This window comes from Dermacentor albipictus, chromosome 6 (assembly GCF_038994185.2).
Source record: "Dermacentor albipictus isolate Rhodes 1998 colony chromosome 6, USDA_Dalb.pri_finalv2, whole genome shotgun sequence".
Classification (NCBI taxonomy): domain Eukaryota; kingdom Metazoa; phylum Arthropoda; class Arachnida; order Ixodida; family Ixodidae; genus Dermacentor; species Dermacentor albipictus.
In genome coordinates, this window is record NC_091826.1 from 140,582,490 (window position 1) to 140,606,705 (window position 24,216).

Consider the following 24,216-nt stretch of genomic DNA (forward strand, 5'->3'; position numbering starts at 1 on the left):
ATGAGGCGTTTCACCTGCGCTACGTGCACATTTCCATGCTCGCGCACCGGTGTGCATGTGACACATCCGGCGCGTATAGTCTTCCACGCGCCATGCTTATCGAAAAAAAAAACCAAAACAATAAAGTGAGTGAAACAACGTCCTTGCCGCACAGCTGTGGAACATATTCGAACAAACAGGCTGCGTACGTAGCGTTCAAAGCCCAGCAGGATAGCCACCCTCACTCAGCGCGCTTTCAACATTCCGTGCAACGCAGAAAATCCATAATTTCCGACATGTGATAGTGAAAGTAAGCGCAATAGCCGGCGTGCACTTTTTTCGGAGTGGATGCCATTGTGCGTGCTGTGGAAGTATTCGAACCTAAGACATCCTCGTGGAAGTAAACGAAGTGGTGGGCAGCTCTCCTGGTCTGCGATAGCATCGCCACTGGAATTTGAGCAACCAGTACGTAACATTTTCTCTTGTGTACATCACGTATGTTTGGCTGCATTGACGTGTTTCTGTATCTATGAGGGACACAGTATAGCGGTGAGCACAGCAAACCGCGGTTGGATTATTACTTGTTTTCGGCAAGGCTGTAAAGGAAGGCAGAGCCTTCATTAGACGTGCGCCAAAGTATCACTTTCGCCAGTAAACGAAAATGTAAACTTTCAACCGTCGTATACATGCACGAAATGAGATGCGTATAGGCCGCAACCTTTTGCTGAATATAGAGGCAACTGTTCATGCGTTACTTCGAGATTATTCAAAACACCATGATTCGGTTCCATATTTGTTGCTTCCGAGCTAACTGACTTCTCCGAACTTCAGCGGCGCCTGCGCACTCCACCTTTTCTAGGAAGCTTTGATGAAGATGCCGACACTGAACTGTTGAGCATTGAAAGCAACAATGGCCTCAGTGCAGTCCTCGCGCAGTGACAAGATGGCATTGAGCCTGCTACGCTTGTGCTACCCCGCACATTCCCCAGGAATTTCACGGTATACTACCGTAATAACTACTAAATTTAATCTAAAGGATGCCCAGAGCTTCAAGGCGACACCGTTGCTTAGAGCGCATCTTTCTGGTCACGGCCACTTGGTTCACTTAGTCGTCCTCACGTTCCGCAGAAGTGGCGATGACCACAGGCCAGCCAGTTATAATAGTGTGTGACACAAACAAATGCGTTATACATGTGACATTACGTGAGTAGGAATAAAACTTTGCAAGGTGTGCTCAGAAATAATGTGAAGGAACTGGACAAAATAACAATGGATGTGATGACGGGTTATTGTACTCATAAATCTTGCCACTCCTAAAATGCAATGCTCATTAGTAGCAAGGATGCCGCAGAGTAGAAATAAGGCCGAAATTAGGATAATTTGAAGGGACAGAGGAATAATGCGCTTTTTAAAATTATTGTAATATCGTACACTGCATTCACGCATGTCAGAGGAAATGAAATCTGTACAACCCTAATTTTCATAGAAGCGACAAAGTAGGCCGGATTTAGAAAGTAATATTCAACAATTCATTGAAAGTGGTGACAAACAGGTTTGAAATGATCCTTCTATAATTAGCGATGAAGTTAGTTAGATGGCATGTCCTGGGGAAAGGAGGCTGGAGAACGTGGAAACACAAAATTTAACCAAAGATGGAGTAGACATGATGCCTGAAAATGTTGCGGCCCTTTATAAGCAATGCTTCATGGCTTCAAGCGTACGATAGAGCTGAAATATTGCCAAATTACCCTAATACATAAGAAGGCAAACATTAAAGAATTCCCGAATCATATGCCGTTTAGCTTGCTTTCATTATAAATTAATATATTCACTAAGATAAATTACAACAGAATCAGGGCATACACATCACTTCAACCAACCAAGAGAACAGGCTGGCTTCAGGAAGGTATGTTCTACAATGAATCCCGTCCATATGTCATCAATCAGGTAATTACCAAATTTGCGGAACCCAATCAACCTCTTTATATGGCTTTCATAGATTATGAAAAGGCATTTGATTGAATAGAGATCCGAACAGTCATAAAGACATTACGCAATCAAGGAGTACAGAAGACATACGTTGTTAACATCGGAAATATCTACAAAGCTTCCAAGCTACCTTGGTTCTCAAGAAGAAAGGTAGAAAGATACCAATAAAGAAAAGGGTAAAGGTCAGGTTACACAATCTTTCACTGCCATTCACTGCATGCTTCGAATAACTATTCAAGCTATTGAAAGGGGAAATAATATAATAATATTTGGGGTTTTACGTGCCAAAACCACTTTCTGATTATGAGGCACGCCGTAGTGGAGGACTCCGGAAATTTTGACCACCTGGGGTTCTTTAACGTGCACCTAAATCTAAGCACACGGGTGTTTTCGCATTTCGCCCCCATCGAAATGCGGCCGCCGTGGCCGGGATACGATCCCGCGACCTCGTGCTCAGCAGCCCAACACCATAGCCACTGAGCAACCACGGCAGGTGAAAGGGGAAAGCTCAGCAGTGAGCATCAAGTGTGAATATCTCAAGAACCTTTGGTTTGCAGACGACATAGTCCTGTTCGGCTGCACTTGGAATAAATAGAAACATATCAGTGCGGTCTGAAGACAGCATGTCTATGAGAATGCGATTGAGACGCTCCCTGAGGTCATTTGTTTGCGGATGGTATGACATGGATAGATTGTGCCTTGTGGCAAAGGAGTGAAGGATGTCCGCGGTAACTTTTGATAGGAATGTCCGGCCATGTCCTGTGAGAAGTTGTCGCGGAGCTCCATGTATTAAAATTACATCACGTAGAAGAAAATCGGCGACATTGGTGGCGCAGCTTGTAGGAAGCGCTCGGGTGATGGCGTAGTGCGTGGCGTAATTCGTGGCCACAGCAATCCACCTGTTCCCATAGGTAGAAAGAGGAAAAAGGCCAAGTAAGTCCGAACCAGCCCGAAAGAATTGTTCCGCGGGAATGTCGAGTGGTTGAAGGTACGCAGCAGAGAGCGTCGCTGGTGTCTTGCGTCGCTGGTAATTCTCACACGCAGCTACGTATCTTCGAACGGAGCGAGCAAGACCTGGCCAAAGGAAGCGTCGGTGGATCCGGTCGTAGGTACGTGACACACCCTGGTGACCTGCAGTGGGGAGGTTGTGACGTTCATGGAGAACAGCCGAGCGAAGGTGCTTAGGGATCACAAGTAGTAATACAGGGCCGTCGGGGTGAACTTTGTGGCAGTGGAGTATGCCATCTCGAAGTGTGAATAAGCCAAGGAAACTGTCGGGAAGTGGCGATTCCAGGCGGTCAATGATGATACGCAAGGACGGGCTACGGCGCTGCTCGTCGGCGACATGGAGCAGTGGAAAAACGGAGAAAAAACAGGCGCCGGTGTCAGTATCAGACGTAGAGGTTGCGTCTTCTACTGGGTAGCAAGAGAGGCAATCTGCGTCCTGGTGTTGGTGTCCCGACTTGTAAGTCATTGTTTAAGAACATTCTTGTAGTTGGAGGGCCCAACGACCGAGCCGGCCAGCAGGATCCTTGACAGACGGAAGCCAACAGAGCGCATGATAGTCTGTGATTACTGAAAAGGTCTGGCCATATAAATATCGGCAGAACTTTGAAACAGCCCAGACGAGAGCGAGGCATTCGCGCTCGGTAATCCAATAAGTGCGTTCTACAATTGTCAGGAGCCGGCTAGCACAGGTTATAACGCGGTCATGTCCTTGTTGGCGTTGTGATAAGACGGGGCCGATTCCATAACCACTGGCATTAGTTCGGACCTGTGTAGGTACGGATGGTTCAAAGTGGGCCAAGACCGGTGGATTGGGGAGAATCGTGATAAGGCGTGAAAATGCGGCAGCCTGAGGGGAACCCCACGTAAAAAGTACGTCTTTATTCAGGACTTCAAGGAGTGGTCGAGTGATTGCTGCGAAATCTTTCACGAACCGTCAGAAATAAAAACAGAGCCCCACTAAATTCCGGAGGTATTTGACAGACTGAGGTACAGGAAGAGCAGTTACTGCTCGAACCTTCTTCGGGTGGGGTTGTACTCCGGAAACGTCGACGATATGGCCTAGCACTGTAATCTGTTGGCGCCCGAAGTGGCACTTCGATGAGTTTAATTGGAGCCCAGCCTTGCGGAAGGCGTCAAGAATAGCGGCGACACGCTGAAGGTGCGTCTCAAATGTAGGAGGAAATACAAGGGCGGCGTCAAGGCAACAAAAGCAAGTTGACTTTTGGAAATCTTGAAACAGAGAGTCCATCAGTCATTCGAACGTGGCGGGGACATTGCATAAACCGAATGACATAACCTTGAATTGGTAGAGGCCATCTGGAGTGACAAAAGCGGTATTTTCTTGGTGTTGCTCATCGACGGAAATCTGCCAATAACAAGATCGAAGGTCGATGGGCGAAAAGTATTTGACACCGTGAAGAGAATCAAGAGCGTCGTCAATTTGCGATAAAGGGTAAACATCCTTTTTAGTTGTTCGGTTTAGGTGGTGGTAATCAACGCAGAAACGCCACGTGCCATATTTCTTTTGACGAGCACGACCGGCGACACCCAAGGACTCGACGACGGCTCAACAATGCCTCTGGCGCGAATCTTGTTTCCTTTCTGCTGATAACTTGCCGCTCTGCTGTGGACACGCGATACGGTCGGCGGTGAGTGGTAACATCATCACCAGTGTTGATCCGATGCTTAACAAGGGACGTCTGACCAAGTGGTAGATTGGCAGTGTCAAAGTTATCGCGGTAGGAAAGCAAAACGCGATATAGGATGGCTGCTTGGTCAGGTGCGAGGTCCGGAGCGAACATGGGATGTAAAGGGCCGTTGATGCTCAAGGCATCCTACGGGTAATCAGGAGGACCTGGAAACGCGTCGGCTGTGAAAGCAGGGACGTGACGGTTTTTCACTGACCGAAGCATGGCCACCGCTATGCCTTCAGGTAGCACTTGCTTCGTCAAGCCAAAATTGATAATGGGGAGACACATCTGATTAGCAGCATCGGTTACGACGAACTGTGGCATAGAGATGTCGCGCGCCAGGAGGACATCACGAATAGGTGCGGTGACATAGTCGCCATCAGGCACGGTAGCCGTTGAGAGCAATTCGAGGAAGGTTAGGGCTTTTGGAGGTAAGTGAACAAACGCTGTAGTGAAGAGGGTGTTCGGCTGTTCGGGGAGAACGTTCGAACGAAGAGGAAGCTCGAGGCACAGCGTACCAGTGGAACAGTCGATGAGGGCAGAATGCGTCGTCAGAAAGTCGAGCCCGAATATTAGGTCATGAGGGCAACTGTAACTTGGAACTGGAACTAGAATGACTGGAACTTGGCAGCCAGGAATTCCTATGCGAGCAGTGCACATACCTCTGACGGCAACAGTGGCGCCATTGGCGATGCGTACGGCTCTATTGATGGCAGGCGTAAGAACTTTTTTAAGGCAACGACATAGATTAGCGCTGAACATGAACACTTGTGCTCCGGTATCAATTAATTCCGTCAACGGAACACCATCGACGTCTACTTCAATTAAGTTCGTGTTGATGAGGAGCGTCAACGGAGGATTTGGACGGGACGAACGTGATGCAGCACTACCTCGAAGAGCTGCATGGCGTAGTTTTCCGCCCATCGGTTTGGCGAGGAAAAGCGGCGAGGTTGGGATGACGGGGAGCGACGGAGTTGACGCGACGGCAATCGCACGTAGGAGGGGCTGTCAGGGGCATCAGAAGTAGGGCACAGGCGGCGAGGTGAATAACGGCGAGCGTCGACATATGGGCGAGGAGCACGGAATGAGCTCCAGTACGGCGGCATCCAGGTGATGCGGCAGTGGCGGGGTACATGTATAACGAGGTGGCAGCGGAAGCAGATTGGTTTGTCGTCTGGTGTTCGCCATTCAGCAGGATTTTGTGGTCTGGGAGCGAAATACTGGTCACTACAGGTTGTAGACATGAGAAAGGGTGCCGAATCATGTCGGGACACAGAGCAAGCAGTAGGGATGCCAATGTTTACAATTTCTTGCCGCACAACTGCTTGAATGACGGAAATAGTGGGAGCTGCTTGCTCAATGATACCGTCAAGTGGTCGTGGAAGATGGGGGACCGCACTCGCCGCTTCAATCTCACGGCAAACGATACGTATGACGTTCTCTTGAAATGGTCGTTTGGCGGTAAGAACGGAGCAAGAGGACGTGGCAGGGCTGTTTAGGAGCCGGGAAAACTGTGGGACGACGCTGCGGCATTCTTTGACGATGGCGTCGGCGGTAAAGACGTCGTTATAGACGAGCAAATTGAAGGCATTGTCGGAGATGCTTTTTAGGATATGGTCCACCTTGTCAACCTCGGCCATGTGCTCGTCGACTTTCCGGCAAAGCGCGAGCACTTCCCGTATGTAGGAGACATACGATTCGGTCGATGACTGCACACAGGTGGCCAGTTCTTTTCGCGTAGCCTGTTGGCGACCTGACGAGTTGCCCTATAGGTTGCGAAGCCTCTTTTTGATATATCCCAGCTGGAGAGCTCAACCTCCTGGGTGTGGAACCAGACACGCGGTGTCCCGTCCAGATAAAAGATAACATTGGCAAGCATGATGCTAAGGTCCCAGTGGTCGCTTTCGCTAACACGCTCCTACATGCTGAGCCAGTCATCGACGACAACGCCATTTTGGGCGGAGAATGTCCAAAGATCACGAAGACTAAGAACCGTAACGTACGTGGTGGGTGACGCCGCAGGTGTAGGTAGCGATGGAGTCGGCCCGTCGGAAGCCATGGCTGAGAAGACGATGATGCGGCTGCTTCGGAGCTCCGTGGCGAGGACGGGGAACGTTCCACCTTCACCAAAATGTTATGCGAAGGACGAGTCAGTAAGACAAGCAACTATTTACAGGTTATATTTACAACAACAGTTGCAGCGCTGACCAGTTAGATTCACAGCGTGAGTCCAGTTCGTTCTTCCTCCTCTATTCTGGAGTGATGTCGCCCACGCAAACAAATACCACACGCGTGTAGCAACATGATTGAGGACCTCAACCTAGAAAATGTAAGAATAAAGTTGAAGCTCAATATGCAGAAAGCAAACGTTTCAGTTTCAGTTTCAGTTTGTTTATTGAGACATGCATTGCCTGGGTTGAAAGGACTAAAGGCAGATGAACTCTGTCTGACTAAGGTCACTCCACCCATACATTTGCTCAGAAGCAATGAGAGAGAGAGAGAACTAAACTTTTATTTTCCCAAACGGTAAACCGAGTCAGAACCCGGTTCACCCTAAGTGGGAGGATTCCTCATTCCAAGAACCCTCTGGCTTGGGCTGCCTCTGGCCCAGGCGACGAGACTGCGTTGGCCGTCCAGGTGATCGGAGGAAAGCTTGGCCTCCCACGTTTCAGTTATCGTATGGATCTGCGGTGAGTTGGGGCGCTCATTTTGTGCTTCTATGGCGCGGCTTTCTTTGGAGTCATCTTGTGGAGTTTGTGAGGCAGGGTCTGTGGATGTGTCACGCAGTGGGCAATCCTGGACCATGTGTTGCAGGGTGTCTCGAACGTCGCAATGGGGGCATATGTACCAGTACTGCGAAGGATACAGTCTGTGCATCATTATTCCGTGCACGTAGGTGTTGGTCTGTAGGCGGCGCAGGATGAATTCTTCCTCTATGCTCAGATTCTTGTTTGGTAAAGCGTACGTTCTTCTGCTGAGTCAGTGGTGTTGCAGAAGGTCCGAGTACTTTAGGGGGATGTCATCAACGTTAGTGGCCGGCCTAGTGTAGGATGGCAGGAAAGCCCGGTTGGTATGCTCGCGGGCAGCGGCGTGTGCCGCCTCATTTCCTGCCATGCCCTGATGGCCTGGAACCCAGTTGATGTAAGTGTCGGGGAGCGGGGCGCGTGCGATGTGATTTCTTAGTATTGTTAGCGGTGTTTCTGATACGCGGCCTTTTTGATAGTTGCGAGCTGCTGCTTGTGAGCCTGTTAGTATTACTGCTACTTCAGGGCAAGTTGTTATTGCCAGAGCAATTGCCGTTTCCTCTGCAGTCTCAGGGGCTCTTGCTCGGATGGTGACAGCTGCAAGTTCTTTGCCTTGGTGATCCGTGATGCTTAGGGCAAAGGCGTTTCGTTTAATATACCGGGCAGCATCGGTGTACCTCGTATCAGGGTTGCTCCCGTATTTCTTGCTGAGTGCGCGGATTCTGCTTTGCCGACGCTGCTTATGATAAGTTGGATGCATATTGCGCGGTATACTTGCAACGCTGATGCAGTCCCGGACTGCAGGTGGGATTCTTGCTTTCTGGTATGTGTCTGCAATGAAGCTTTCACTGTATTTGAGGTAGCGCAAAACTGCACGTCCGGTGGGTGTGAGCTTGAGCCGCTCTAGTTGGCTGATCTTATGAGCCTCGACAAGCTCTTCCCACGTATTGTGGACGCCGAGCTTGAGGAGTTTCTCCGTTGATGCCATGGGTGGGAGCGTCAAGGCTACTTTGATTGCCTTTCGAATGACAACATTGAGTTTTTTTATTTCTGCCGGCTTGAACGTCAAGTAGGGAGTTCCGTAGGTGATACGGCTAGTTAGGAGAGCTTGAATTATGCTTAGTGTGTCGTGCTCCTTGAGTCCGCTTCTTTGGTTTGTGATCCTCTTGACGAGGTACGTAACTTGTGACAGTGTGCGTTTGAGACGCGGGAGAGTGGCCGCCCCTGATCCGTCCTTGTGGATGTGAAGTCCGAGTACGCGAAGAGAGTCGACTGTAGGGATCTTGGTCCCGTTGAGCGAGACGCTAGGATCAGGTTCGATAGTTAGGTGGTCTTCCTCGTGTCCGTGCTCTCAGGACGAGAAGCTCCGACTTTTCGGGTGCGCACTGGAGACCGCAGTCTCGGAGGTATCTTTCGAAAGTATCGACGGCTTCTTGTAGATTGCGTTCTTGTTGTCCAGTAGTAGGCGCTTTGGTCCAGAGCGTGACGTCATTGGCGTAAAGGGCATGGCATAAGTTTGGGATGGCGTTGAGTTGTTTCGGTAGGTTGATCATTGCGATATTGAAAAGGAGGGGTGAAATAATTGATCCTTGTGGGGTTCCTTGGTTGGGTAGCCGAAATTTATCGCTGCGGAGGTTGCAGACGCCTACTGTTGCTGTTCGGTTTGTCAAAAAGCTGCTGATATAGTTATAGATCCGCGCTCCGCAGCCTGTATCTTCGAGGTTGCGGAGAATGGCTTCGTGGCTCACGTTGTCGAATGCGCCCTTTACGTCGATTGGCAGGATTGATGATTTGCGTCTGTGATCGAGGTAATTAAGCAAGTCTTCTTTGAGGAGCAGGAGTACGTCATGCGTGGACAGATGCTGTCGGAATCCGAACATGGTGTGCGGCAAGTGTCCGTTGTCCTCCAGGTATGTTGTTAACCGGTCGTGCACCATGTGCTCGAGGAGTTTGCCCACGCAAGATGTGAGGGAAATGGGACGTAGGTTTTCGATGCGAAGGGGTTTGTTGGGTTTGGGGATCATGGTGACCTCCGAATGCTTCCAGGCTGCTGGTAGGTCCCCCTTTTCCCAGCAGTCGTTGTAGTACTGTAGCAGTGCTCTAGTGGCAGATTGCGGTAGGTTGCGTAAGAGCTTATTAGTTATTATGTTCTTGCCGGGACTGGTGTTTCTAGTGAGTTTGGCTAATGCTGCGTGGCGCTCTGCCTGGGTGAATGGTCGATCGAGATCTGGGTTTGGTGCACCGCCGTACGTTTTTCTGCTCGCTGATGAAGTGGGCTTGTGGCTGCTAAGTTTTTGGTGAAGCTCACGAAGGAGATCATCCTCCGATCCAGCATGATTATGGATCAGTCTGCGCAGATCTTGCCTCTGTTGCGTTTTGGTGCGATCGGTAGCTAAGAGAGCGCGTAGGAGATGCCAGGTTTTCTTGGTGCTGAGTGTCCCTTGTATGCTGTCACAAAAGGTGTGCCAATTTTGCCTGCTAAGTTGCTCCGCGTAATCTTGGGCCTGCATGGTGAGAAGGGCGATTCGTTGCTTAAGTTTTCTATTGAGTTTTTGTCTCTTCCACCTCTTCAGGAGGCTTCTTTTGGCCTCCCAGAGATGAAGGAGATGTGGGTCGACTGCGGGGGTGTTGGCTCTTAGCTGGATGCTCTTGGTGTGGTTTTATGCGGTGATGAGAAGGCCCTTGAGCCAATGGTCGATGTCGTCGATTGTTATGTTGCCGCTGAGTTTGTCTCTGAAGGACGTCCAGTGTGTTAGTCGAGCAACTCCAGTCTTGGTTGGTTTCCGGTTATGCGCGATGTCAAGTTGGATAATGTGGTGGTCGCATCCGAGCGTCTCCGTGAGTCGACTCCACACAGCCCAGTGGACGTTCGCTGTGAACGTAAGGTCCGGGTTTGTGTCCCTGGAGACGCTGTTCCCGACTCTCGTGGCCTGCAATGGGTCGTTCCAGAGGGACAGCCTGTGGTGTTGAGCAGTGTCGTGCACTCGCGCTCCCTTCTTGGTGGTATTTGGATAAGCCCATACTGTATGTGGGCGTTGAAATCTCCAATTATAACAACTTGATGGCCTTTCGTGCGTTTCCTCAGTTCACGGACAAAGTGGTCGAATTCTGGAAGTTGAACACGAGGAGGGCTGTATATGCTGGCGATAAAGAGACTTTGCTGCGTTTTTCTGTCTGGTATTATCTCCACTAGGGTGTGCTCGATGGGGATGTCTTCTATTTCGTGTTCCTGCGTTGTGAGAGTTTTCTTCGTAAGGATGGCTGTGCGATGAGTTTGTGCATGAGCGATGTATCCTTGAAGTCGGACGTTGTGGGTATTGGTTTCCTGTAGGGCAATTACATCGGGGTGGTCCAGTTTGACGAGTTCCTGTAGGTTTGTACACCGGGGACGGAAGGATCGACAGTTCCATTGCCAGATGCGCAGAGTATTTTGCGGGCTCTTTGTTGTGGTTTTAGCTGTCGCAATCATGAGGATCTTCAGCTTCGCAGGCAGCTTCATGGTTAGGTGAGATCGAGCGGGAGGCATTACGACTGTTCGTGCGAGCCTTCTTTCTACCCTGCTCGGTCGTGTTGAGAAGGCTGTGGAGGTTGGACTTGGTGACGTAATTGTTCTTTGCGTGCGCTATGAAATTGTTGACCTGGGCTGTTAGGCCGGTAACCTGGCTTGTGAGAGTGGTGACTTGATTTGCGAGGGTGGTCACTTGGGTGTTAAGGGACGCAATCTTCTCGACAATAGGCTTGGTGATGTTTTCAATCAGGGCAAGGATGTTCTTTGTGGAGACATCCTCGAAAGCCTGGAGGTGCTTTTGAACTCTAGCTTCGATAGCGGAATCAACTGCGTCCGTGGTTAGCGCTGTAAATGATTGTTTGCTTCCCTTTTCATATTCTTTGCATCTTTGGAATAGTCTGTCTATGAGACTTTGCTGATTTTGTAGCTTGCTCTCGAGGGCTCTTACGATCACCGCTTCTGCCGATACGACGCCTGCACTGCCTGAGCTGCTGGCCACTTCAGCGTAATTGAGGCGTTTTTGGGAACGCGATAGCGATCTTGATCGTGATCTTGACGTGGGTCTGTTATTCCTTGCGGTGCTACTGGAGGCGTTACTTGAGTTTGCGGCGCATGCACTGGCCACTTCAGCGTAATTCACGCGTTTTCGGGAACGCGACCGCGATCTTGACTTGTGTCTGCTAGTTCTTGCGTTGCCACTGGAGGCGTCACTTGAGTTGGCGGCGCATCCATTGGCAGCACCAAGTTCAGGGAACGCATCGCGGCTGAAGCTCTATCGACTGTCTCGCTCTTGGATCCTGTTTTGCCATTGCTGTCTTACTTGGTAAGGCGGTGGGTTGGGCTTGAGCTTTTTCTTGCATTCTTTCCCAGCCGTTTCGTGTCCTTCTCCGCAAATCTTGCACGTGGGATGGCAGTCATGGTTCGGGGGTTGGTTTGTTTTGCCACATTTGTAGCAGAAATTTGGGGTTGGTTTTGGGCAAACGTCTTGACGATGTCCGAGGTTGCCACAGGTTCGGCAATACTGAACTGATTTGCGGTAGGGCTTGCATCGGTAGTCGCCGCTCTGATAAATGATGTTGTAGGGGACGTGCGGGCCCTCAAAATAGATGACCGCCGCCGTGGACTGTCTGAGCATGCGGGCGTTGAGGACTGCATAGCGTGCTGGCACTCGAATTCCATCCATTAGTTCCGCACTGCAAGTGATACCGTAGATAACACATTTGCTTTCATCTTTGGGCAGACGCGAATTGGCTTTTACGTTGTAAATGTGGCCTCCAAGCAGTATGTTAGTGACCTTCGCTGTGTTTTGAGCGTAGTTCTTGTTTGCTGTATTTGCAATGATGAAGTTTTCTTCTTTTTGCATTTGTACTCGCACGTTGTCGTGGAATTCCTTTTGCAATATTCCGCTGGATCTTCCGATTGCATGAGTGACCGCGACGAGTGACCATTTGGCGAGTGCAAGGCCAGCTTGTGGGCGGTAGACAATCTTGATGTCGTCCAAAGGTAACGGTGGCGTTCTGGATTTGCGCGGCGGCGCTGGCATGGCTGGCTGTTGTGTGGATTGGGTCACTGCGGGGGCTTTGATGCACGTGATTTCCTTCTTGCCTTTCCTTTCCCATGTCAGCCATTGGTCGTTGAGGTCTATAGTTCTGCCACTGTTTTTATCGTAGGTCCAAGATTGCGCGACGTCGGCTTCTTCCGCTGAGTCTGTATGCATGCTAGGCTAAACCAGGAAAAGAAGGCTAACCAGGCAGAAAAAGAGTGTTGTGGATCACAAAGAAAAGAGGGGTAGCTGATAATCTATTGTACATTAGGAGAAGGGAAGGGAGTTGGGCAGGCCATGTAATGCGTAGAGTAGTAACCGGTGGACAGTTAGAGTTACAGAATGGGCTACAAGGGAATGGCAGTACTGTAGAGGACGGCAGAGACTCAGATGGGGTGATGAAAGCAGGAAATTTTCAAGCAAAAGTGGGAATAAGCTAGAGAAAGACAGGTGTGATTGGAGATCGCTTGGAGAGCCCTCCGTCCTGCAGTGCACATGTAATGGGCTACTGATGTTGTTGACAATGATGAGGATGTTGACTATTCAACAGTTGAATCGATACCCCATCATTGAACAATGGACTGAGAAGTATGCGGATTATAACAGAACTTTCTGCGTCTCTGTTCTGATAACTAAAGGGCTATTTATTCCTTAGAGCTACAAGCACTTATGTAATAACTCAAGCGCTTTTGCTATTGCCCTATTTTACCTCTCTAGATTGGAATATTTCCTCCCAATTTGGCTATTTTACCCCTTTTTATTTTTACACCGCATCGACGATAGTCTGCAATGTATTTCGTGGGCCTGAAATCTTTGCATAAGAATGCTTCGATGTGGGCTTGGAAGGGTTCGCTTGGAAGCGCATTTCTCATTCCCATTATTTTGGTGCCGCATTTTACTATGCGCATTTGACGTTCCAGCTGCTTTGCACTACAGAAAACTGAAAAAGACCCGTAGATGAGCCCGCGCAGTCCAGAAAGCTTCTACGTGTGCCCTGCTCTCTCTGGCATTATTGAATACGGTGGCGGGAACCTAATGGGCACACAGGGATGGCGACATTGTGCGAAAGGCGTACATTGCAGCAGAAAGACGATACGGTACGCTACGTCTTAGCATTGCAAAACTAAATTTTTAACAAATGTTTCACTAGAAATCTGTACGGTTCATATGGAGCAGTGCCTGTAATCGAGATCTAATGAGCAATCTGTGAATGTATTGATTTATCTTAAGTTATGAATTGCCAGTATCCTACGGATTACGCGGAGTATCTTGTATGAGTATCATAGGTACGTATCCGCTTAGTGCCTTGTATTTATGCCAAGATAGTATTCGAAAATATATTTGCTCTGCCTAAGCAGGAATATGCCTCATTTTAATGCACAATGAGCACTCACGCAAGGAGCGCCAGCACAACGGCTACGCACTGCTGGACTTGCCTGTGCAACATAGAAAAATTTACTGCGCGCGAGTGCTTCAAAGTGGTGTACGTTTTACGTGTGCGTGTCTAACAAGACAGTGCGTGATTCAGGCATGTGCTAATGTTAAAAAAAAAGCAGAACGCTTGCCATGTGCCGTACATCAGGCTAAGAATGTATGCCTCACGCTAAGGGCAGGAGTCCTTGAAACCTCGCTAACTCAGCAACGCTTAGAAGTAGTAACATGTGCATGAGTCGCTAATTACCTTGCGTATCCGACTCATATTCAAAAACATTTAGGAGCAATACGCGGCACCGACTAATCTCATTGACAAACAGGATCGATTGTAAAGTTTTGTGCGATAGTTATGTTTTCTATTGAGGCACAGATGTGCCAATACAAGGCTGGTTTTTGAAGCAGAGGAAATTGCATGGTAGGATATTAGTGAATGATGATGATGATGATGACTTATTCGCATCTGCTTTGAACGAGCCGGTGACAAACAGTCACTTAGCCTGTTGGAGTTATTCAGGTATGCTCTAGATGCTTTTCATTCTATCACTTTTGTATACATCTTAATCTTTTTTCTCTTCCTCAAAGCTTTTCGATGTATTTTGTACTGCAACTTATGACTGCAACGGATTCGGTCCCTTCAATCTCTTCCTTGCTTTTTTTCAACCATTATGCTTAATGTCTCTAGGAGTTGGAGTGGCGCGTTCTTGCGAGTGACGTCACGGCGCAGACACCGCTGCCTCGAGAGCCGTGCGTGCTCATTCGCTTTGCGGAAGCTCGCGGTATGAGGCGCGCAAGCCATGCTTCCTGAAAAGTGTTTCGACTGGTTTCTGCTGTCTCGCGTAAACTGCAGTTTCTTTTTTTAAGACACATGAACCGTGAAAATTCGACATCTTGGAAATTTTGCACGCTGTCTGAGAATCGAGCGAGCAAAATTTTGTGTGATGCATACAAAATCCCCCCATATTGTTCTGTTTAGTACTTATCTATGACAGAAATTTCATCTTATACGGAACAGCAGTCTCGGCATTAGGTCTCAACATCATAAAGCCTTATGTTCAAAGGATACCTCCAGTAAAGCTCTCACCGAGATTCTTATTGTTCAGGTGAAATGTTTTTTTCAAACGTGCGCACTGTAATAATGCATGAAGGGAAGAGTTAAGCATGTATTTTGTATTAAAACATGTGCTACTACTTTCGCCATACTCTGAAACAGGCAAGCAAAAATGAGCAGTGTTCATGGCTGTTAACATCAGCGTGCGTGAAGTATAGCACATACTTCCCGAATACTATAACATCAATCGTCTGGAAGGAATGCTTTGTCGTTAAGATTGAGAACCAAGCCAATACGAGCACCGATCGACGACTGTGGTCGCCGCCATCCTTGTGCTTTAGGTGTACCTTGCTTTTGACGGCACGAGTTCGACCAATAAAGATTCAGTGTCGCCATTTAAAGTTCTGCTACTGTGTTCGCCAGAGTCACTACCACGTGACTGCCCCGCGCATATGCAAACAGAGAGCGATCAAGCATACATAAAAAATGGATACACCATTGCCACCCCCCCCCCCCTCGGCAAATGCGTGAAACACTGCATGAATGGTAACGCAGTAAAAGAGCTTTCAAATGAAATGAGGCAAGTGTATTGACAACATTAAATGGTATTACAACATTGTGATCACGCATCTGGATCCTTAGAAAATCAGGCTAGTAGTGTATCCATTACATAAATATATTCTAAAATAGACAAAAGCTAAAGGGAAATGATACAGAGCACACATCACAAAAATATTTCATAACAATGTGTACACATGTAAAATGAATACCAAGGATATATTAAATATTCCCATTATGTGTATTGTTTAACAAGGTAACGGATAGCTTATATGTGGTGTAAGCTGTCATCGAATGTTTGTAACGGAAGACATTTTGTGGTACTGTGTGCTTTTATTAGGCAAGTGAAAAATTCGTAGTATGCTTAATCCACGAGGGCATATCATTCCAGAATTGAAGGCCAGTAAATATTGACACGTGTACTTATCTTTATCGGGCGACCACGTTTCGCCGCCTAACAAATGTTATCGCACCACGCTGGACGCGCCTGCGTGTATCCGAAGTTTCTGGAAAGTTATCGATGCTTCTATCCGCTGTCTGTGGTTGCCTAACTTTGTGTTATCTGATTTCATCGCGTGGCGCGAATGCTGTAGAGCTTTGTGGAACGCACGCGGGTCCCAACGATACGTCTGGAACATTCGACGACTGCTGCATCAAAGCCGATGCGCTTGGCCCGCTGATCAGATTTTCGACGATCACCGAGCGTGTTCGCCGCTACCGCTGTGCTTCAAGTGTAGCCTGTCTTTGTGGGCACAGGTTCGCCCAATAAAAGCCAGTTTTTTTTCACAGTATTGCTACTGTGTTCTTTAACGTCACTACCACATGACATCTGGTGGAGGTGCTTTTCGTGCATGTACCAAACGCAACCCGACAAGCCGTGATCCAAGTCCGGACCGTAAAGAGAGCACCAATGTAGTCCCGGACCATCGAGCAAGCCGTCGTCTACAACAGCTGCCCCCGGAGCACGGACTTCTACCTGAGAAGAGCAAAAAGATTGGGGCTAAGACAATCACAATGGCAGCCCCAGTGTCACCCGTCGTACTTGAACGACCCAGAGAGCCCCCTACCTTCCGTGGAGCTACGTCGGAAGATCCGGAAACCTGGCTCGAAACCTTAGAAAGGATCACGACCTTTAGCAACTCGATATCTGAGGATAAGCTACTACATGTGTACTTCTCCTTGGAAGGTGCCGCGAGGACTTGGTTCGAGAACCGGGAGTCCACCCTTGCAACATGGGACCTGTTCCGCAATAACTTCCTGAGAACGTTCACGAGTGTTGTCCGAAAGGAAAGGGCCGAAGTTCTGCTGGAAACCCGAGGCCAACTACCCAATTAGACCATCGCCATCTTCACAGAGGAGATTACCCGTCTTTTCTGGCACGCCGACCCGCAAATGTCCGAAGAGAAAAAAGTACGTTTCTTGATGCGAGGCCTAATGGCGGAACTTTTCGCCGGAATGGTGCGAAGCCCACTGAAGACAGTCGACGAGTTTCTTCGCGAGAACACTAGCATCGAGAAGACACTGGAAATTCGAAACCGGCAATTCAACCGCCGCACGAACTCGACAAGCTACGCCAGAGTTCAGTCACTGGCCACCGACGACCTGCGCGAGGCTATCCGAGTGGTCGTGCGGGAGGAGCTACAGAAGATGTTCCCGTCATGACAGCCTCAAGTGGCTTCGGTTGCCGACGCCGTACGTGAGGAGCTCCAACTCTGAGTAGCCCCTGAATTGCCGCAGCCTCAGCCGGAAGCGATGACTTACCCTGCTGTAGCCCGCCATCACGTTCCTCCTCCGCGTCCACAGCAGGGCCCAGTGACGACACAGTTCCGTCGTCCACCACCCCCGCCGCCAGCACGCCAACCCGTTCACCCACGCCGCATTCCAAGGAAGACTGACGTTTGGCGCGCCCCCGACCATCGCCCGCTTTGCTACCACATGCGGAGAAGCCGGGCACATTTACCGCCGGTGCCCATACCTAGAGATGGGACTCCGAGGGTTCGCCGTTAACGCGCCGTGACCACAAATTGGCGAACGACCTCACAATATCGCCGACTACCTTGCCGCTATTCAGTGGAGCCCTCGATGACCGTCCCGTTCGCCGTCACCAGGCGGCTACCTCTCGCCGCAGTGCCCACCATACAACGGCCCAGCCCGGGGCCGCTCTGCGAGCCTATATCCGGAGAACTAAAAGCAGCAACCGATGGAGGTGCGGTTGCTGTTCGTCGAACTGACAAAGATCCTCCGCCGCCGACGTAGACGACGAAGACGACGAAGAGACCATCTCGACTACCTAATAACGACACGCCGCCATCCTGACAAATTCAGGAAGCCAAGGCTACACCGACAAAATACGACTTGACGACGGGACGTTCCACCTTCAGTTCAACCCGACGCAGCCGTGATCCGACGTCAACACCTAACTGCGACGCCAGACAAAAAACCACCGACCTCGACGTGCTTCTCGACGGCCACGCAGTCACCGCCTTAGTGGACACAGGAGCCGATTATTCCGTCCTGAGTGGACCCATCGCCGCGCAGCTGAAGAAAGTTAAAAACTGCATGGGAAGGCCCTCAAATTCGAACTGCTGGAGGACACATCATTAGGCCGACTAGAATCTGCATGGCAAGAATTACCGTTCATGACCGGGCATACCCTGCCACCCTCGTTATCCTCTAACAGTGTTCACGAGACGTCATTCTCGGCATGGAATTCCTGAACCAACACGGTGCAATCATCAACCTGAAGTCGAAGTCGCTAACGCTGTCACAAGATCAAGCGATACCGCCGGAGAGCTCGCGTAGTCACAACGCCTTGAGTGTGCTCGAAGATCAAGTGAGCATCCCGCCACGCTCCAGAATTATTATTTCCAACGGCTCCGAAACACCCGCTGACGTAGAAGGCGTCAGGCCGAAAAACATCTACTGCTCGGCCATGAAATTTACGTCTCAAGAGGGCTCACTCGACTCCACGAAGGAACAGCGGACGTTATGCTAACCAACTTCAGCCAAAAGTTCGCGCACATCAAGAAGGGCACGACAATCGCGCACATCGAGGAAATTGCGGAAACCAGCAATGCCTTTGTCCTCTTGGATTCTCCCGCATCTACCCCGAACCACACTTCGACGTAAATCCAAGTCTTCCTATGAGTAAACAGCAACAGATCAGAAGTCTTCTCCGACGATACAAAGGCTGCTTTTCGACGTCATCTAGTATTCGACAAACACCAGTTGCAAAGCATCGCATAATAGCAGAAGAGTGCGCTCGACGACTCCGCCAGAGCCCTTACCGAGTTTCGACGCGGGAACGTGAAGCTAGTAGGCAACAAGTCGAGGAACTACTGCGCGACGACATCATCCAGCCGTCGGAAAGCCCGTGGGCATCTCCTGTAGTCCTGGTGAAGAAAAAGGATGGAACCCTACGCTTCTGCGTCGATTATCGTCGACTTAAGAAGATCACGGAGAAGGACGTGTACCCATTTCCACGGATAGACGACGCATTGGATCGGCACTGCAACGCTAAATACTTCTCCTCAATGGGCCTCAAGTCTAGCTACGGGCAAATAGAAGTCGACGAGAGAGATCGCGAAAAGGCCGCCTTAATCACGCCAGACGGCTTCTACGAGTTCAAGGTTACGCCGTTCGGACTGTGCTCGGCGCCTGCAACGTTTCAGAGCGTCATGGACACGGCGTTAGCAGGGTTGAAGTGGCCGGCGTGTCTTGTTTATTTGGATGACGTCGTTGTCTTCGCCGGAAATTTCGACGATCACCTTAGGCTGCTTGCGACAGTATTGAGGCCATCAATTCATCAGGGCAAACTCTGAGGCCGGAAAAGTGCCGCTTCGCTTACGATGAGCTTATATTCCTTGGCCACGTCATCAGTGAATCTGGAGTACGCCCCGACCCGCAGAAGACAGCTACCATCGCAGAGTTCCCGCAGCCAATCGACAAGAAGGCAGTGCGCAGATTCCTTGGCATGTGTGCCTACTATAGGCGCTTTGTCAAGGACCTTTCACGCATCGCGGAGCCGCTAACACATCTAACGAAATGTGATGTCGAGTTCGAGTGGGAAACTCCGCAGGCCGACGCATTTCAAGAACTCAAAGGACGCATGCAGTCGCCGCCGGTACTTGTACACTTCGACGAGGACGCCGATACCGACATCCACACTAACGCCAGTAGCCTAGGCCTCACTGCCGTCCTAGTCCAGAAGAAAGACGGACTTGAACGGGTGATATCTTATGCTACCCGGTCGCTGTCAAAAGCGGAAGGCAACTGTTCTACGACTGAAAAGGAATGCCTCGCCATCATTTGGGCTACAGCGAAATTCCGCCCTTACCTGTATGGCAGCCCATGCAAAGCCGTCTGTGACCATCACGTTGTTGTGTTGGCTAGCTAACTTAAACGACCCTTCAGGACGGCTAGCGCGGTGGAGCAACAGATTGCAAGAATATGACGTCACCGTAATATACAAGTGCGGACAAAAAACTCTGATGGCGACTGCTTACCACGTGCCCCCTTCAATCCCCCTCCGGAAGACGACGAGGATGACGACGCCTTTTTTGGAATAATAAGCGCGGAAGACTTCACTAAACAGTGACGAGCAGACCCGGAGCTAAAAAGCCTCGTCGAGTATTTGAAAGGGAACACCGACGTTGTCCCTAGGGCATTTAAGCGCGCGTTGTCTTCGTTCACGCGACAAAACAATCTGCTCGTGAAGAACTTCTTACCAGTCCACGCCGGCTACCTTCTTGTTGTACAGTCAGCGCTGCGTCCAGAAATACTGCATGCCCTACACGACGATCCAACCGCTGGACACCTCGGATTCTCCCGGATGCTGTCGAGAATACAGGAAAGGTATTACTGGCCACGTCTGACCGCCGACGTCACCCGTTACGTCAAGACATGCCGAGACTGTCAACGACGCAAGACACCACCGACAAGGCCAGCAGGATTACTACAGCCAATCGAACCTCCTCGCCGACCATTTCAGCAGATTGCGATGGATTTGTTGGGGCCGTTTCCGATATCAACATCCGGGAATAAGTGGATCGTCGTGGCGACGGACTATCTCACCCGTTTTGCTGAAACTAAAGCTCTACCAAAAGGCAGCGCAGCCGAAGTGGCGAAATTTTTCGTGGAGAACATCCTGCTGCGACATGGTGCCCCAGAAGTCCTCATCACCGACAGAGGTACGGCTTTTACAGCAGAGCTCACCCAAGCCATTCTGCAGTGCAGCCAGACAAGCCACAAGAGGACAACTGCCTACCATCCGCAGATGAATGGTCTCACGGAGCGCTTGAACAAGACCCTCGCCGACATGCTAGCAATGTACGTCGACGTCGAACACAAGACGTGGGACGCGGTCCTGCCGTACGTAACCTTTGCGTACAACACGGCGGTCCAAGAAACAACACAGATCACGCCGTTTAAGCTGGTTTACGGCAGGAACCCGACGACAACGCTTGACGCCATGCTGCCGCAAGTAACTGACGAAGAGAATGTTGACGTCACTGCCTGTCTCCAGCGCGCCGTAGAAGCCCGACAGCTCGCCCGCCTACGGATCAAGAACCAGCAGCATACCGACAGCCGACACTACAACCTCCGACGACGCTTTGTCGAGTACCAGCCCGGCGACCTTGTTTGGGTATGGACCCCGATACGCCGACGAGGACTGAGTGAGAAACTATTGCGACGTTATTTCGGACCCTACAAGGTCATGCGACGTATTGGCGCGCTCGACTATGATGTCGTGCCAGCCGGCATTTCACATTCACAGCGGCGCCACGCACGATCTGAAGTGATCCACGTGGTGCGCCTTAAACCCTTTTACGGACGCTGATGGACTTCCTTATTTTAACGCGATAGCGTTAAGGAGCTCGTGTCGCAGAAAAGCCGGTGTCGTCGGCGTCGGGTGTCGGCGTCGGCGGCGTTGACCGTGAGCGATAAATCACGGCAGGCGCTTCATAAATAATAAGCAAATTCCAAGATTGGCCCGGCGGGAATCGAACCAGGGTCTCCGGAGTGTGAGGCGGAGACGCTACCACTCAGCCACGAGTTCGATGCTTCCAAGCGGTGCAAACGCGCCTCTAGTGAATGCGGTGTTGCCTTCGAAACGAGCCGTGGAAAGTTATAATGCGGTGTATATCGGTAATTATGAACATGTAACGTACAGAAGTCGCAATTACACGAGTTGCGAAGTGAATTTCCGCTGCATTTCTTCTGCGCTTTCCGCACACGCAGAGCCATCTTGCGGCAAACACAGAAGACTCCCTCCTCTCAATGTACGGCGCTGCCCCGACAGGAGGCGCGCCGCGCCCGCATTGGGACCACTGCCAGGCGCGTCGCGGGACTCCCTCTCCCCTGACGACGCTTCGCCGTGCTCCGGCCGGTTTAGATTACTATCTCTCTGCCCGTGCCGATCACGACGTTTGGCTGGCGTAGATCGTTTCCCCTCCGAGACACCGAGTTCTTTGGTTCGTTCCGTTCGCTCAGGCGCACGTTTCGTAGCCGCGCCGAACGCTGCGTTGCTCGACGCTCACCGCGTGATAGGTGGGCGCTAAGTCCGATGCGGGGCGCATCGTAAGTGATCGCTGTGCCGTAGCGCATTGTCTTATACCCCTTGGCGGGTCGACGGGAACGCTGTCGCGTCCCACTCTTGAAGGCGAAGCTTAAGCGTCCTCCAATTTTTGTTGTTTTCTTTGCTACGAGTGCTTTTCTATATTACTTTCGTTTGTTTGCAGCGTCGTGTCGATGCTTTTAAAAGGGGGGTATTGACACGTGTACTTTGTCGGGCGACCACGTTTCGCCGCCTAACAAATGTTATCACACCACGCGGGACGCGCCAGCATGTATCCGACGTTTTTGGAAAGTTATCGATGCTTCTATCCGCTGTCTGTTGTCGCCGAACCTTGTGTTATCTGATTTCATCACCCGACGCGAATGGTATAGAAGTTTGTGGAAGGCACGCGGGTCCCAACGATACGTATGGAACATCCGACGACTGCTGTATGAAAGCCGAGGTGCTTGACCCGCTGATCAGATTTTCGACGATCGCCGACTGTGTTCGTCGCTATGACTGCTTAAACTGTAGATTGTCTTTGTGGGCACAGGTTCGCCCAATAAAAGCCAGTTTTGTCTTTCACAGTATTGCTACGGTGTTCTTTAACGTCAGTACCATGTGACAATACATGACACGACAGCCATACGCATTATTGGCCTTTGATGAATTTGAACAGGTTACACTTCGCCTACATTGTGTTATGTTGGAGCCACTCAGGGTACGATGACGGAAAGGGAATATTAGTGCATGCTATAGTGTGAAGTAAAATTGCAGCTTTATAATTACAAGCCTGAATGAGTGGCATAATGCTGTTATCTTTAAAGAGTGGAGTAAATTGAGCGTTTGTGGGTGAAGAGATTATAATTCTTACCGCTCTGTTTTGTAAACTGCTTACAGCTGCGTAATGCGACATGGTATGCTTGGCCCCATGATTTTATGCAATGGGTCATATGGCAGTCAAAAATGCTAAAAGATATAGTCGCAATACTTCTAAAACGTGCTCGACGCTTAATTGCTGCCAAGCAACCTACGGTCAACCTTTGACATAGGTGGTTGATGTGTGATACCCACCAAAAATCCGAGTCAAGTGTCACTTCTCCACTAAGGCGGAGACAGCAGTTATTTCTGATCAGTTAACGATTTGAGCCGATAACAATAAATTTTGCTTTGTTTGCACTTATTGACAATTTTCTGCTGGAAAATCAATTCATGGCGTTATTCAGGTCCTCATTCGCGAGAACGTATGCTGCTTCTATTGAACGGCGTATTATAAGAAGGGCAGTGTTATCGACGTAGAGTACTTGCTACCTGTGAGTGCGCAACATACGAAGCATAATTCATTAGCAAGACTCATTAGCAAACTCATTAGCAAACCAGAAGAAGAAAAGAGGTCCGAGTAGGGCACCTTGTGGGACTCCGGCTGCTGCATATTTAATCTAAGATACTGTTTCTACTGTTCGTGTGTATTCTCTAGGATTGCTCAGGTAACTGGAAAAAAGCCTAATTGCCATCCCACGGAATCTATACCGCTGCAGTTTAGGCATGTAATTTTCATTTTGAAACAGCCATGTAGGAACTTCATGCTCGTTCTAAAAATACTAAAGATTTCTTTTTTCAGTGCAACTGCTCATGCTACTTAAATCAAATCCTCGCAGCTCCTAGACATGAATTTTACCTAGTACAACGTGCAGTATCTCTTTCAAAATTAACGACGCTATTACTAATGACCACACTGTAGCTTGCAGTGCTTTTACCTTGTACCTCGAATCTGTTTTCCAACTCGATAACCACGTAGCGCCAAAGTTTAGCTATGACGCACAAACAAATAAACTAGGCGATATCGCGTCTCATGGTGTCTTAAACCTAATCTTGAATCTCAATATTAAAAAGTCTACCAGTTACAATGGTATTCCGAATTCTTTCCTTCTAAGGTACACCTTATGGACATCTCAGTACCTTACAGTAATCTTCCAGGAATCCTTAGAATTTGCTGAAGTAGAAACTAAATGGAAAACAGCCAAAGTCCTGCCTTTGTGTAGCTCAGGTGATAAACAACTTCTTTCTAACTACAGGCAAATATATCTCACACACCATCCATGCAAGATGTTAGAACTTAGAACACATTATTCACAAGCATATACTCGAATTCCTTGAC

General features: G+C 49.6%; 1 protein-coding gene across 1 annotated transcript in view; it reads left to right on the forward strand.

The window, feature by feature from the left end:
• The first annotated feature begins 214 nt into the window (after positions 1-214).
• Positions 215-24,216, forward strand: part of LOC139061384 (ATP-binding cassette sub-family C member 2-like) — a 485,203-nt gene continuing 461,201 nt past the window's right edge. Inside the window, exon 1 of the mRNA XM_070541366.1 lies at positions 215-444. The gene's annotated coding sequence lies outside the window, so the exon portion shown is untranslated. The remainder of the gene's footprint in view (positions 445-24,216) is intronic.